The following is a 13,330-nucleotide window of genomic DNA, read 5'->3' as shown; positions in this document are numbered from 1 at the left end:
AGGAAGAGGAGCCTTGTCTTTCATGGAGATGTTCCTCTCTGGGTAGAGATGAACAACCTCTTCAGTGATTTCGGGCACCTGGTCACGGCTGGCCACAAGAGTAACTGTTACTGAGAGCTTAGTTAATGATGTGAATGGTTTCTACGCTAGGTGTGCCTAGAGAATCGTGCACTTGAGGATTTTGTTGGAGCATACGTATACTATTGGAGTGTGGGCTTGTGCTAAGCTCCCTCAGGTAAGCTCCTAGTTCTAGTTGACTCTTCTCTCTTGTGGCCCCACCGTGACGGTGGGCATTATGGTTGTATTGTATGAAAGTACATGGTATGATGTATATGTGCATTCATTCACATTCATATAGATGTTATATTATCTTGATGTTATGATGATGCACTGATGATATATATTATGAGGATCCTAGCCAGTGATCATGGTATGTAGGTTGCCTATGACTTGACTCTGGGAGCTATTTCATACTGAGATTGTGTTGACTGTCTATGGCTTGACTCTGGAAGTCATACATGTGTAACCGTCTATGGCTTTGACCCTGGGGTTACACAAGGATGATATGATGATGCTATGTTTATGTTGTATGTCTGTATTATATGCTTTATATCTGACTTGTCATGCAGGAAGTGGGCTCAGGGGTTAGAGGATCCTCTATGAACCTTGAGCTTACTTAGATGTTGTTATCTCACCTCGTTTGGGGACATCATTTCAGGTACCCAGAGCAGTGGTGATGCTTCTAGGAGCAAAGCCCCCGCATTGGAGTAGTTGATGATGCAGCTGATATTTTATATTATGTTTAAACATATGACGGCATGTAGATTTGTTAACATGCTTAATTATTGTATTGAGATTATGTTATGGATTTGTTTAGGCTCATGATTGTATCCTTAGAGCCATGGATGATTTACTAATGCTTTTATACTTTGAATTAATATAGACTTGTTGTATACATTCAGTTAATTTGGGCATGGAGCCTGATTGTTTGTATTGACCCATTAGGGGGATTGCAGTCCGTGTGGGACTTGCAAGCTATCTGTTTAAATTATTGTATCAATTAGGTTATCTGTATGTGTGGGACCATGTTCTCAGTTATCCGAAATACAGCCGTTATGCTATCCGTGAGACTCCGTCAGGAATGACACTTGATGTCATATTTTGATGGTCAATGGCCACTAGTACTGGCTCATGGGATTAATTAGTAGATGTATGTTTAGATTTACGCTTTCGCAGTATCTCACGTGAACGTTTTTAGAAATGTTTTCATAAAAGGTTTTGGAAAAAGTTTACTCATATTTTTGTAAAATGTTTTATTATTCTTTTAAAATAAAGTCTTCCGTTGTGTATGCCAAATATCATATATGTTAACAACCGGAGTACTATGGGGTGTTACAATTTTGGGCTCCTGGTCACGGATGGCCACATGAGTAACTGTTACTGAGAGCTTAGTCATGGTTATGGAAGAAAGAAGGGTTTAGGGAAAAATGTAGATGGAAGTGAGAATAAGAATGAAAGTTTCTAAGTTTAGCTGAGAATGGTAAAGATTGAAGAAGAAAGGAGATGAGTTTAAATAAGCATGCAGAGAAGGGAAAATGAGGAGTTTTTCAGGACGTGGAGGTTAAAGACACAGAGTTGAGGAGGTGGTGGAATGGGGAAGTTACAGAACGAATGGTCAGGGTAAGTGGTATTCAACTTCTACTGATGGTGGTAAGGAGATGGAACGATTTTAGGTTAGAAAAGTGGGAGAGAGGGGAATAGGGTAGGAGCAGTTGCATTAATGGTTGAGGAGATAATTGCTTTTTCAGTGCACGTTTTCAAAATTTGCAATGAGTACAGATTTGATAACGGCTGCGTATATGTAAGTGACTCAGCATGGACAGATGTCCTTATCACTCTTATCTCCTAAGCCAGGGAACATTCCCTTTGACTTTTACCTATACTATAACAATAATAACCTAATTCCTAATAAATAAAGTGCAAGCCTACTTAATAAAAGAACTTGAAACATAAATTGTATGGCAAAGAAATACTAATTATTTAAAAAATTGCAAATGAAGGTGTGTGCAAATAAAATATATATATAATAAATTTTTAATTTTTTTTAATATTGGAATGTGTGGTTATTGAACCACCCCAAAACTACGTTCTTGGAACGGAACATATCTTATTTGAACTTGGAGTTGAACATCAGTCGTTCCTTCCATTTTGGGAGCTGGGTGGTTAAGTTTAATCACCCCAAAACTTTGCTCTTTGTTAGAAAGCAAAGGTATCCACTGGATTGCCTCCCAGTTAGCGCTTAGTTTAATGTCTTTAGCTAGACATGTTACTAACCTCTCAGGCTTCTGAGGAGGTTATTGAGGGAACTTCAGTATCCCCTGGTAAATGTCCTGGTGTTCTGGTGTTAAGGCTAGCAGCTATCTGTCCCAGGTGGGACTCAATGTTTCTGACCACAGCATCGTTCCTGGTAACATATTCTTGTTAGTACATAGGTGTCCTAGAGACAATCTGAGAGTCAGATGGATCCATGTACTTCTTTATTAGTTATGAATAAATTTTATGAATAAAAGCATTATTTATCTTGTTTCATATTGCATGTCTCAAATATTGAATATGAGTAACTGGATAAAGCCCTTGGAATGGAACGGGTGTCACATTGAGGATCTGTGATAGAGATCATGATCATGAGGACTCAATGACACCACACGTCCATTGCCAGAAATATGTTCCTAGTCTAGAGATACCGATAATGGGCATTGGTTATCTCGGGTAAGACTAGCACGACTCAGCTATTTGCATGGAGATGCAAGGTAGAGTCCTCGTGAGCTACAGACATGGAGATGTCTTAGCTGACTCGTTGGTGGACCTATTGGAGAATAGCTCGCACTGAATTGACCCACAAAGAGACACTACAAGGAAATCTCACAGATAATATCAATATGCAATGTCTCTTATTATTTGGGTGTGTCTTTCCTTAGACCTGACGTTGTCATATAGACCTGTGCTCTGGAAGGCTTGCTTTGATTATATATCTTGTCTGCCTGAAACATGAAGAATTGTAGGTATACTCTTGGGCATGCCCTAAGGACTCAAGGCTAGTGTGACAAGCTAAAGGAATTCGTCAATCTCTGTGAGAGATTAGGTTAATCGTAGACCGGTGAAATCGGGATGACATTTACGGGACTCGGGAATCTATGCATAGTAAAGGAGTCATGAGATGGCCCGCTCTTTAGAGTCCGTAAATGAATATTCCCTGTTTCGGCAAAAGCTAACCCTAGACCACAAGGGTTGATACGTTTTCCTTGACCTAGGTCAATGGGATGGATAACCGAGACGAAAGGACAATTCACACGATAACCAAATAGGCATAACAGGTTGATCATTCGATGAACTGAACTAGCTCTGGGACAACAAAGGCCTAATGAGCCCAAGCCCATTTATGTCAGTGGCTATGTTGGGCCTGATGGGTCGCACACAAACACCTTAAGTTGTCTTGAATTCTAGCATATGTGTTTTGGGCCCAATAAGGCATAATGGGCCTAAGTTGGAAAAGCCCACATATTGAGCCAAGAGAGAGTAGGTGGCATCATGGGTCAAGTTGGACTTAATCCATGATGCAACCTAATTAATTTAAATGTTAAATTAATAAAATTAATTTGAATTATAATTTCGAATTTCGAATTGGAAATTTGAATTTAAATAAAATTAATTTAAATTCTAATTTTGAATTTCGAATCTGAAATTGGAATTTAAATATAGTCATTAAATTAGATTTATTGAAGATGGAGAAAATAAAGGAAACCAATCAATTAGATTGATTGGAAACAAATCAATTGGATTGATTGACCAAAATAAAGGAAACCAATCAATTAGATTGATTGGAAACAAATCAATTGGATTGATTGACCAAAATTAAGGAAACAAATTAATTAAATTAATTGGCTGAAATTGAGGAAACAAATCAATTAGATTGATTGACCAAAATTATAGGAAACCAGTTAATTAGATTAATTGGCTGAAATTGGGGAAACCAATCAATTGGATTGATTGGATAAAATTAAGGAAATTACCCAATAAGATTGGGATTTGATGAGGGCGCTGATTTGACCTAGTCTTAGGTTAATGAGTCTCTTACAAGACAACAAGGTGGTGTTGATTTCCATCGGAGGACTTGTGTTCTTCAAGTCTGAAGAATTGATCAAGAACGCATTTGATCAGGAATAATAATCTGAATAAAGGTATCTATTTTAAATCCTAACATGTCTATTGCATGATTCATGGGTTAAACATGATTGAGGGTGGGCAAAGGTTGCTTCTTTCGCATAAAAATTTAATTTTTCCCTCTTTTATGTTCATGGCCTACAAAGGCTACTTGCAATTCTTTGACATAGCTTTCCAAGGTGTTGATGCGTTGATCATCTCTTTGGAATGGAGCATAATTGGTTCTTCTCTGTGGTTCATATGCTCCGTTCCCACTGCTTCTGCCTTGTTGATACTGCTGCTGCTGATTGTTGTATAGCCTTTGGTTCATGGGTGGTCTCCATTGTGGATTATGGTTCTGATACTTCACTATGGTTCCTCCAGGGTTTTGATTGTTGTTGCTTCCTGCAGTCTGGTTGTCTCTGGCCTGGGTGAAGTTCTTGTTCCCGAAGTTCTCTGCATAACAAACCAAGGCAGTAGATGGACAGTCTGTTGAATCATGAAGGTCACCACAGGCTGAGCATGGTTCACTCTCAATTGCTGTGAGTTGTAAGACTTCCATCCTTGGTTGTTCTTGATCAGCTTTTAGATTCTTCACCTCATTCATCAGGGTGGCCAATTGGGATTCCATGGCAGTTTGTTTGTCTAATTCTAGCATTCCTGGCTTCCTTACTGGGCTCATCCGTTCCAGTGGCCATTGGAGACATCTTTCTACAGTGCCTTCAACGATTTCGTACCTAGATTCAAGGGTACATGTAAAGAAATATCCTCCTGCAGCAAAGTCTAAATGTGATTGAGAAGTATGATCAATGCCTTTATAGAAAGACTGTAAAACTCCCCAACTCTCCACCCCATGGTTTGGACATTTTCTGATGATGTCCTTGTATCTCTCCCAAGCCTCATAAAGATTTTCTCCATGAAACATTCTAAAGTTAGAGAGTTCCGCCCTAACATCAACTTGTCGAGACATAGGGAAAAACCTTTCTATGAACTTGTTAGAAAGTTCCTCCCAAGAGTGGATGGATCCAGGGGTGAGAGTTTTCATCCATGTTTTTGCTTTTGAGCCTAGGGAATGAGGAGAAAGCCTCATTCTCATACTTTCCTCTGTCACACCCTCAGCTTTGAAGTTATCACAAATGTCTTGAAAGTTTGTGAGGTGTGTGTAAGGATCTTCTGCAGGGAGTCCATGAAAGACTCCAACTTCCCTGATCATGTGAAACATGATGTGTTTTAATTCAAAATTAGGGGCTACATGAGGGAGGATTACTCCCCTTTCTGGTCTGTTCCTGAAAAGAGCAGCCAGGGTTCTAAAGTTCTGTTCTGGAGGGATTTCATCATTATTATTGTGATGATCATCCATGTTTTGAAAAGTATTTTTCGTTAGATTTCTTCTCCTTCTATGTAAAGTGCGTTCTGGCTCAGGGTCAAAGAAGAACTCAGTTATCTCAGTGGAGTGGGGAGAATCTGTTTCAGACTCTTCACTCATAAACCATAAAACATATAGTATGAATCAGCAGAATATGTGACAAAACTAAAAAATGAAAATGAAATATAGAGAGTATGTATGTACTTAAAACAATAATATAGACAAAATGTAGTGCATCTATCCCCGTCAACGGCGCCAAAAACTTGTTGCGGGTCAAAAGCTGTTAGGTGAAAAGTATATTATGATGAAGACGTTCCTCAGTTTATTAAGAAAGAACACAATTTTTTTCTTAGTTCAACCCAAGTGCGCAAGTGCATGCATCAAGTAATAAATGGGAGTATTATGCTCAGATTATCGTTCCCACGAGGATAGAACTCTAATTAGTGTCTTATACTGTTTTACAAAGAATGAAAATGAAAAGAAAAGTTAGTAATTAACATGTTTGGTCAAACGTTCCCTACTGTCTTGACAACATTCCTCAAGGATAGTAGGTTCAATCAGACAGCAAACAATTCATCACTTCGTTATGTATGTCAACCTTCTTGTTTAGGGAAGGAACAACAATATTCATGAGAGGTTTATAGATACAAGATTAAATAAAGAAGAAAAATATAAAAAGTAATAACAATAATCAAGAGACAACATTGTGGATGGTTTAAAAACAATAATCACAGAAGGAACATATCCACTGCTCCATTCATAAATAGTTATTTTGTCTACTCAAGACTGAACATTGTTGCATTTGTTCCAGCCTCTTCTCTGGCAACTCTGATTCCTCAGCTCATGGACTAGATGGCTCACAATTTTCCATATTCCTACGGTCACTTGACTCCAACAGGTACTGGGTACAGGACCTTTAAGTGAACGAGGTGGTCCCTTATTCCTAAGGCAACCAGCACTATTGTTTCCACAAGACTGCCTTCCCCCTCTGGTTAAGCTGTCTGAAATCCCTTCCTTATGAAAGATCATTTCTCAGTATGTGTTTGATTTCCAAAGATACACAATGAATATAGCACTCTTAACCAGAGAAACACAAAAGCTGTAATACAGGAGTTTCGAAAATAACTCTTTAAGAACTTTGCAGTTTTTCCATTCCACAGACAATTTAGCCCATTACTACTAGTTTAAACATAATTATTTCAAACTGAGGTCCCATAGACCCGAGATTCAGTTCAGGGATAACACGTGGAAAGGAGAGAAATAACACTTGTATTTAAATGAAAACAAGTTGATTACAATAAAATGAAAAGTGGAGAAGATGGTTGTTGCTTATGAGGAGTCTCAAGTGGGTGATACAGAAAGAAGAAGTGTTGTCACTTAACTAAAGTTAAAACTATAAAAATAAAAACAACAAAAATAAACTAAGTGATCGCTTCTTAAGGATGTCAATCCCTCAAGAATTCGATGGATGTCTTCGTGCTGGAACGTCCTATTTATAGGCAGAAGAGCGAATGGCAATCTTGTAAATTCTTTGGAGTCGGTTTCTTGACTGCATGAAAGGGGCAGTGTGAATAGTATTTTGAGGGGCGCACGTGGCTGGATGGGTGATGTGCCTCTGGCAGATGTAGTTTTCTAAGCTGAAATTGATAAGAATTGAGTCATAAAAGAGCAGTTTATATACATATTTGCTTACTATATTGATTCTTTCCATGTCAATGATATTTCTCACATATTGGTTGTGTTTATATAGGTAGAAGAAGTGGAAACTGCGGAAGTGAAAAAAGCATAGTAAACCAAAGGTTTATCAAACATTCCCAGATTTGAATATTGATGTCCTCAGAATTCAATCAGAATAAGACTAAGGGAATAGGGAGTAGGAATCTCAATAGCATGGAATTTGATAGGAAGGATTCATCAGAGACATGATTACAGAGCATTCAGACTCTAAAAATTAATGCATTAATCAACAAGATTCATAATTCATCAGTTAAAAGCTGCAATAAAATTTCTTAAGATCAAGAATAAAGAGAATTTACTGAAACACTCCCTCACTAGGAATTCATTTCATTCACACTCAACTGTTTAGAGGGTTGGTGTTTCACTCGTTTCCCACTGAGTCAACACTACCATAGGCTTGATTATATTCTCGCTCCCCATAATATTGTGACATATCTCATAGATCAAGAGGTCTTTCTTAGGGTTATAACTTGGCCTGGCTAAAGGAAGGAAAAATTTAGAGAATGAGCTGCAAGATTAAAATTCAGATTCAAAGAGGAATAACTGTAATCATTTACATTTTGTAAACAACTTTTTTTTTTTTTTTTCAGTCCATTCTTATTCTTTTTTTCTTTTTAAACTCTTTTCTTGCTTGTCGTTTTCTTTTCTCAGAACAATTTTTCTTTCTTTCTGTTTACTTCTTTTCTTTTTCGATTCCTGAGTATTTTTCCTTTTCTTTGTTTCTTTCTAACCAACCTTACTTCCTTGGCTTTTGCCTTTTTCCCTGTACTTCCATACATCACAATTTATATCATCAACAATTAACATCTTTTCCTCAATTCAAATCTGAAAATTAATCTCAATTAAGGTGAGGATTTATATGGAAAGTGGCTTATTCATATTTATAGGTTTTCAAAGAATAAACAGGCCTAGGCTCAAAGGGGTTTAACTAAGGAATATCAGCAATGGTTGGCTATTTGGCCATCTAGTTTAAAGAAAGAACATGCCTCAATCATATCCATAAAATATATCACATACCAGTTCAAGCAAGAAACAAAGCAAGTTCTAGAGCCTTTCATACAGTGGGATGCACACTCAATAAAATTTTCTGTATAGGCTCAAAACTTCACGGCTATGAATGCACAGTAATTCTCTTATTCTTTATCTTAAAAAACTTCATTACTAAAGAGAGAATATTCAATGAATCATGAAAATCATTACATTGATGCTTATTATGAAAATATTCAAGTAAGTGCATCATCATGCTCTCAATCAATTACTGATTAAAATTCCTACCAATTATCCATTTATTTGCACTGAGTCAGAAAAATTTAAAATTTTCACGAAAACAAGGGCTTGGGGTTTTTCAAAAAAAATAAAAATCAAAAATTAAATTAAAAAAGAATTAACCTAAAGCAAAGGAGAAAGGATTTGAGATAGTTCCCTTTTTTAGCCGAATATTCTGTGTATGCTCATGAAGTTCCTCCGACTTATTCAATTGTGCTTAGATGAACCAAGCATTCCCCATTCCCAGATTTAAATGTTGTTGTCCTCAGCAACATATTTAAATCTTAAAAGAAAACGCGTCGACAAATAAAAACAACTAGTTGTTTCCTCTTGTTGTTTGTTCCCTTTTCTTCACCTGTAAAATTCACTCAATGATAGTCATTAGTCTCAACACCTTCTCCTATATTTTTATATTTTTCTTTATTTAATTCAAAATAAAAATAATTAAAATAGTGAAATTAAAATAAAACAGTAAAGTGTGGGTTTGCCTACCCATCAGCGCTTGTATAACGTCACGAGTATGACGTACCTGATTTACTTTCATGGTGGCTCAAAGCATAAGATTGGTGATGTCCAAGCTCCATCATCCAGAAATTATGTCCTAACATAGTGCTCTTGTGCATATAAGTGAGATACAGTAGCCTCAAGAACTTTGAATTTGGTATTTATATGTTTTCCCTTGCTCCTGGGCTTCTTCATCTCAACTTTTGGCTTACTTTCTTGAGAAGACTCCTCATTGTGTTCTTCTTCACCTTTCTTTTCACCAATATAGTAGACTTGATCTTCCGGTTGAGCTACGGATGAGGGGACTTCTTTGTCAAAGAATTTGAAAATTGCTTGCTCTCCGTCTACCCGTAAATCAACTCACCTTTAAGTACATCAATCAGTGCTCCTGAAGTTGCCAAGAAGGGTCTTCCAAAAATCATAGGAATTGTAGCATCTTCTTCAATGTCAAGGATGACAAAATCAACAGGAATGATGAATTTGTCTACCTTGACCAATATATCTTCAATGATGCCATAAGCTTGCTTTGAAGAGCGGTCAGCCAATTGCACTATCGTCTTTGTGGGCTTCACTTCAGTAATCCCCAGCTTCATCATCATGGAGAGTGGCATGACATTGATGCTAGCTCCAAGATCACATAAAACATTGTCCACTTCCACTTTGCCTATAGTGCATGGAATGCTGAAGCTCCCTGGATCCTTGACTTTGGTAGGTAACTTCTTTTGGATGATAGCATTACATTCCTCTGTCAGATTCACCGTCTCACATTCCTACAACTTACGCTTCCTTGATAATAGATCCTTCATGAACCTTGCATAGTTGGACATGTTCTCTAAAGCTTCGGTAAAAGGAATACTGATCTGCAACCTCCTGAATATGTCTAGAAACTTTGAATACTGCTGCTTCTGAATATCTTTCTTTAATCTCTGAGGATAAAGGATTCAATCATATGGGGAGAGATCCAATGGCTTGTTCTGTTTTTCTAGAGCTTTCTTCTTCTCCCACTTGAATAGTTTCTTTTCGGCTTTTCAAGATTACTTTTGTCAACTTCAATTGTATCCTTTGCCTTTTCTTCCTTCTCTTCTTCAACTTATGCTTCTCCATCCTTCTTCTTTTCTTCGGGCTGCTCCTCTATAGGCTGAATCATTGTCCCACTTCTAGTGGTGATAGCATTGCAATGCTCCCTTGGATTGACAACTGTGTTGCTTGGAAAAGTACCCTGAGCTCTCTCAGAAAATTGCTTCGACAACTGGCCAATCTGAATTTCCAGATTTCTTATGGAAGCTTCTTGATTCCGGTGTGCTGCTCTAGTCTCTTGCATGAAAGCAGAGGTGTCCTCTCTGAAAGCATTTGCACCTTGAATATAAGAAGAAGTGGTCTTGCATAGCTGTGCAAAAGCTTTCTCCCACTCAGATGTGTTACTTTGAGGTGGAGGTTGTTGTTGCAATGGCATAGGAGGATTCAGTTGATGGGTTGATTTGATCGTACCAGATAACGTTGACCTCTACTGGTGACTTTTCAGTTGTTCTCACGTAGTCACAATCTTCAGTCGCATGAGCCTCTGCACAAATACCACATTTAATTTGAGAATTACTAACAGAAGAAACTTGAGAATGATTAAATTGTTTAGTAAGAGCATCTAATGTTCTTGTTATTTCTTGTGCACTTGCAGCATTTGTTCATTTTGGGCTAAGATTGCATCATAGCCGTCGAGCTTCATAATTCCTGCTCTCCTTTGTGCAACTGGGGCATTGTCAAATTCTTGACAAGCTAAGGATTCTAACAATTCTAGCACTTCCTCTAGAGTTTTTGTTTTCAAGGAGCCCCCTGCAACAGCATTTACCAGTGTTCTTGTGTTGGGTGTCATCCCTTGGAAAATGATTCTTGCTTTCTCCCATGCTTCAATTCCATGTTGAGGACACTTCCTGAGTAATCCTTTGAATCATTCCCAAGCCTTGTACAAAGATTCACTTTCTTTTTGTTCAAAAGAGGTGATTTCCGCTTTGAGTCTTGCCATCTTTGAAGCTGAGAAAAATATGGCCAGGAATTTCCTTGCTAGGTCATCCCAACTGGTTATGCTTCCTTCAGGTTGAGACTGCAGCCAAGCTCTTGCATCATCCTTCAGTGAACATGGAAATGGTCTGAGCAAGATTCACGAGAAACTCCATTCACTTTTAATGTATCACAGTAAAGTAGGAAATCGTCAAGATGACTATAGGGGTTCTCTGTGCTTCCTCTAGCGAACTGATCTTTTTGAATCAGTTGTAGCAGCGCCGGCTTCAACTCGAAGTTGTTAGCTTCTATGGTCGGTCTAACAATGCTCGCCGTCTGTGGAACTCGGGCTGGAGTCATATAATCCCCCAAGGTCCTTGGAGGGTTCTGAACTTCATTACTGTTAGCCATTGGTTCCTCCTTTAGTTCCGTCGAAGTTGAGGCTTCTTTTGCTTCCTTCGCCTTCTTTGCTTTTGCGTCCTTTCTAAGTTTCCTTTCTGTCTTTTCTATCTCAGGATCAAACTGCAAGATTCGCGGGTTAAGAGTACCTCGCGTAAACTAAGATTAAAAAGATGTGCAGAAAAAATAGAAAGTGCAGAAAAATTAAAACAGAAAAAATAAAAAAACGAGTAAATACCCTTTTTGGTCCTCAACAAATTTTTCGATGCCTGCTTTAGTCCCTAGCAAATAAAAAGGCCCATCGTAGTCCCTAAGAAATTCAAAATGGACCCATTTTAGTCCTTTTGAGGACTAATATGGGTTTTTTTTGAATTTATGAGTGACCACGATTTCAACTAAGAAATTTTTAGGACTAAAGCGGGCATCGTAAAATTTGCTGAGGATTAGAAAAGGTATTTACTCTAAAAATAAACAAAGAATGCAGAAAATTAAATATGCAGAAAATTGATGCAGAATTTTTTTTTTATGCAGAAAATATTTTTGAAGAATGTATAAAGTGCAAAAAATTAAAGCGTCCAATATAAAAGTTAACTAGTTACTTCTAATGTTGAATAATTTGATCCTCGGCAACGGCGCCAAAAACTTGTTGCGACTCGGCAAGTGCACCGGTCGTAAAGTAATAAAGTGTACCGGAGTACGAGATCGTTCCCACGAGGATCAGAATCTTCAAGCACTAGTTCACTAATTGCGTTTTAGTTAGACAATCAAGAATTAGATTTGAGAGAATTATAATTGAAGAACTTTAAAAATTAAAAATTAAGAACAAGTAATAACATTCAATTAAAGAAAATTCAGAATTAAAAAAAATAATTGAAAAAGATGATGATTGATTAAAAATGTAAAAACAAGTGTAGTTAGGGTTTCGACTTCCCCCAATATCCTCGTTATGTTATGAATTAAAGAGTCAAGAACCTTTTCTTAATATAATGTCAATCAATTCTATCTAAGTTAATTAGGGCTCAATTCCTTGTTACCCTAAATCTATGTGATCTTGAAAGAACTCTAGTTCCCCGATTATTCCCCAAGAAAACATGCATTAAGATCAAAAATTTAAAGATTGCACAATTACCCTATGTCTATCCCTAAATCACAAGGATTATGATAAATTTATCAATTCAGGATTCATGCACCAACATCCCTATTGTCATACAATTCCCAAAATCATTCTATAAGGAGCAAAATCATAGAAAGCATTAAAAATAGATAAATTCATTCAATTATAAAAAGAAAAGAATTCAGAGACAATTTAATCCATAAACATAAACGATTCAATTGGTTCCATCTACCTCTAACTACATAAATATCTAGCCTAGCATACTGAATTCAAAAACAATAATAAAGAAAAGAGAACCCCAAGCCTCCATTGATGTGATGTTGACTTGGTTCCTCAGTGTTCCAGCGCTCCGCAATAGAATTCCTCCTTCAGGTCTCTCTATGTAATTCTCTGGACTTGTGAATTGGTGTATTTGTCTGACCCTCAGCTCCCTATTTATAATCTTCAAAGCCACATCCTTCATTGCATCTCCCACCGTATCCGTATCAGATTTGTAATTGATTTTATAATTGTTTCCTTTTGCGTTTAAGATCTTGTAGATTGGTGACAGATTTAAGACTTTGAATCTTGTTATAATCCTGCTTCAATCTTCCATGAATCTCTTTAAATCAGTGTTTGATTTGCTTTTGTTTTAATTTCGGATATCAAAATCCGGTATCCATTGGAAAAACTCAGCAAATCTTAGTAAATCTTTGCTGTTTGGAACGTGCTTGGGCGCTCAAGCGCGCTGTTGGCCGCTTGAGCGTGCTGAA

The 13,330-nt window shown here is 37.4% G+C and overlaps 1 non-coding gene across 1 annotated transcript; it reads left to right on the top strand.

The window, feature by feature from the left end:
• Positions 1 to 10,977: 10,977 nt before the first annotated feature.
• On the top strand, positions 10,978 to 11,084 carry LOC133304738 (small nucleolar RNA R71). Its single transcript, XR_009750660.1, has one exon. It is a non-coding gene; the product is annotated as a small nucleolar RNA R71 (small nucleolar RNA).
• The last annotated feature ends 2,246 nt before the right edge of the window (positions 11,085 to 13,330 follow it).

Source organism: Gastrolobium bilobum, unplaced genomic scaffold (genome assembly GCF_033153095.1).
Source record: "Gastrolobium bilobum isolate Gb01-03AN ecotype WA unplaced genomic scaffold, APGP_CSIRO_Gbil_v1 utg2686, whole genome shotgun sequence".
In the NCBI taxonomy this organism is placed as follows: Eukaryota; Viridiplantae; Streptophyta; class Magnoliopsida; order Fabales; family Fabaceae; genus Gastrolobium; species Gastrolobium bilobum.
Note: the sequence above shows the minus strand (reverse complement) of the source record. Positions and strands in the feature narration are given on the sequence as shown.